Source organism: Myotis davidii, unplaced genomic scaffold (assembly GCF_000327345.1).
Source record: "Myotis davidii unplaced genomic scaffold, ASM32734v1 scaffold112, whole genome shotgun sequence".
Classification (NCBI taxonomy): Eukaryota; Metazoa; Chordata; class Mammalia; order Chiroptera; family Vespertilionidae; genus Myotis; species Myotis davidii.
In genome coordinates this window covers 2,204,269-2,207,861 of record NW_006284838.1, presented here as the reverse complement: position 1 = coordinate 2,207,861, position 3,593 = coordinate 2,204,269, and positions in this window count along the sequence as shown.

Below are 3,593 nucleotides of genomic sequence, written 5' to 3'. Positions count from 1 at the left end.
CCAACGCGGGGGTGCGCACCACGCTGCCTGGCACGGGCTTGGAGTTTGAGTAGGTGGTGACCCAGCTTCTCCGTGTTGGTCGTTTGGGGTTGTGCCTGGGAGTGAAGTCCGACTCCTGACCTAACTGGAGCTTCGGTCGAGTTGGGTCTGTGGCTACTGAGTTGGCTCGGAAGGGAAGGGATGCCGGTGGCTAGAAAGTGTGTGTACACACACACTTTGGCTCTGGGACCGCTGAGACACGTATCTCCGGGAAGTGAAGTTGGTCTCTGGCTAGGAGCAGTCATGCTGGGTGTGTGTAGGGGCCTGGCTGGGTGGGGTGGCGGGGGGCAGTTGTTAGCCCTGGTGCTGGCCTGGTAGCTGGCTGTCCAGTGCCGTGAATGCACTGCACTGGAGCCTCTGTGGGTGCCCTCTCTCCTGTGGTCTGCTATAGGGGTCTTCTCCCTTCAGAGATGGGGGCTGTCCTGGGGCTGATAGGAGTGGGTAGAGCTGTCTGCCAAATCCTCAAAAGTAGCCTTCCCCTCCCGCTTGACCTCAAAGTAGGGAAATTTAGTGCCTGCTGAGTGCGAGGGCCACCTTTCCCTATTTGTGAAGAGACGCGGGGCCTAGGCCATCAGAGCACCCCCCAGCACCCCCGCATCCCCTCTACATCCAGCCAGCCCCTGAGGTGCCTTTCCCTTTAGGGATCCTCTGGGGCCCTGCCACTCTCAGAATGAGGCTCATGTTCTTCCACCACCGGCTGATCTGCTCTTCCAGCGTCTCTGCCAGCTGTCGCCGAGTTTCGTCCCGAGCTGAGGATCCATCGGGTCTGGAGACAGGCCTTGGAAGCCCAGACTACCAGTGTGGCTTTCCCTCTTCCTGCGTCATCCTTTGTTGCACCCCACTTTCAGATCTAGTCATCCCCACATCTCTGAACCCCACTGCTGGGTCACCAGAGGTGATCATCGGTCTGTTGAACAAAGCATGATTGAGACTGTGGGGGCCAAGGGGCCAGGAGCTGCTGCAAGCACTGCTCTGGGCCCACAACTGCCTGCTGGCTGTAAGCTCCGTGTGGTCCTAGGGCCCGGGCTGGACATGGAGTCGGTGCTCATAGTGTGGATCTGAGCTTGGGTTCAGCTTCGCAGCAGCTTCCAGGCCAACAGGAGTTCCGGCCACTGCTGCTCTGGAGGTCTGTGGCTGCCTCTAGGAAGCATGGGAAGGAGGGGCGGGGTGCAGAAGGGTTGGCTGCCCAGGAAGTTCCGCTTTTACCTGAACACCTGTGCCAATCGCTCAGGACAGGTGAGGGTGCCTCCCTTCCCATGTTTGGGGGTGGGAGGGCAAAGCTCATGCTCTGTGTGTGAGGGGAGGGGGCCACTGTGCATGTCTGTGGTGGAGGTGAACTCCCCCTGAAGGCCAGGGAGCAGGGAGTACAGGGACCTGGGTTCTGGGACATCTCCTGAGGTCTAACGCTAGGCTACCAGGTCCTGAGATTTGACTTGTTGCTTGTTTAACTTGGAGGTAGAATTCAGGTTGGCAGTGTCTACGGAATGCCATTGTGCCAGTCCAGGGAAACCTCTGCTGGGTTTAAAAATCTCGTGGAGATTATGGACAAGCTTACAGCAATTATGTGGAAGGTTTAGCGTTTAGTAATAGTGAGTTTCTTGAGACTTATACCAAGCACCATCCCAGAAACTTCACTTGTATTAACTCACTTCATTCTTGAAAAGACAGAGTACGGTAGATAATGTGAATACCAGGGAGGTCACAGTGTAAGCTGGGTTTCCTCATTTCTAATCTAGATACTGCTGTCTTCTCGGAAGTGATTAAAGTTGATTACTACACCGAATAAGCCTGGCCCACCCCGGGACTAGTTAAGTCTAGTGCAGGTTGCCCTTATATCCCCTGCTTCTGAGAGCGTCTCATCTGTCTGGGCACATAGCAGGTACCCCTGAACCCCTCCTCATTGGCGATAGAGTTTTTGTCTCTCACACTGGGGGGCTGGGGAAAGGGAAGACGTGCGCTGCACAGAAAGTTGGCGAGTGTCTGTGACTGTCTAGATAGGTCAGGGTTTACTCTGGTATCAGTCCCCAAATTTCAGGGGCTTAAAGCAACAGAGGACTATTTCTTGCTCACACCACACCTATTGCATATCTGCTTTATGTTGTTCTCACTGTGGGACCCATGTGGATTAATTGAAACATTCCTATCCACGTGGACAGAAGGACAGAGAGAACGCTGAATCTCATTCAAGCCCTTGAACCTTCCACCTAGAAGTGGCATTTCAGTGCCCAAAGCAGTCACATGGCTATACTTACCTACAAAATGGGGAGGGGAAGAGGATTGAAAACATTTGGTGAGTAGCATGAATGCTGCCATCTGCCTACCACTGTGCCTTCCACTGGAACTTCTTCCCGAGGTCCACGTGTTACATGTTCCTGTGTCATCAGGAACATTGATCATGAATTAATCAAGAAATATTGTTTAGGTCAAAGATGAATTGAGGTGCCACATTTGAACAGCAGAGATGTGGACAAGAATGTATGTTAGGGTAGTGAGAGCTAGTGTGCAGAGGCAGCTTGCTCCTGGGCCCTGGGTGTAAGTTACTTGAGTTCTTAGGGTCGTCAAGTTCCTTGGGTCATCTTGTACTCATTCATTCATTCATTCATTCATTTGTGGGCCCAAGGACTAGTGGTGTGTCCCAGGCCAGGAATTCTTAACAAGCAGGTGCTCAGCTCCTAGCCTGGGCTGTGAACTGGGATGAGGATCCCTGCTCCTTGTTGGCCTTTAAAGAGTGAGATTAATGCCCGTGGGAAGGGAAGCAGGCTCCTGTTCCCCTCCCTGCCCTGGCACATCAGACCTTGGACTTCCCTGTGCTCTACTTGTATGTGGCCATGAGGGGCCTTTCCTAGAAGCGGGAGCATGAAGAGGCACCCCTATGGCTCTGCCCTTCCACTTCCACTTCTGGGTCTGGGCCTGGGCTTGCAGGCCTAGGGGTGCGGAAAGGAGGGGTGGTAAGGTTACGAAGGATGGAGTCACGTGGAGAACAGGCTGGCGTGCAGGGCTGGCTCCCTGGCTTGTAGAAGGGGGTAGAACCCCTTTGTTAATTGCATTTTTCATTTGGATCACCTTTGCCGGTAGTAAGGAGCTGGCCACACTCTGGACCTTGCTTTTGTGCTTTGTCACCGCTTGGTGCCATCCAGCAGGGCCTGGAAACACTGGTGGAATGGTGAGACCTCAGGTACTTCTCCGCCATGGGCTGCTCAGTATCCTTATATTTTTCCTTTTCTCTTGTCTCAGGGGCTCTGTTTTGTCATCTGGAATAGAGGGAGAGGTGATGGTTGTCTAAACAGTGGTCCCATTCTCGGTTGGTCATCAGAGTCCCCAGGAGACTACGTAGAGCAGGGCTTTGAAAATCTTTGGTCTAGGTCAGTGGTCAGCAAACTGCGGCTCTTTGGCCCTTTGAGTGTGGCTCTTCCACAAAATACCGACTTCTGCGCATGGGCCACGAAGTTTCAATTGCACTATACGTGCGCGCCCGCACGTGGTATTTTGTGGTATTTTGCCACGTGAAGATGAATAACACTGCTCACGTGTAGAGTGGATAGTGGTGAGGCAGC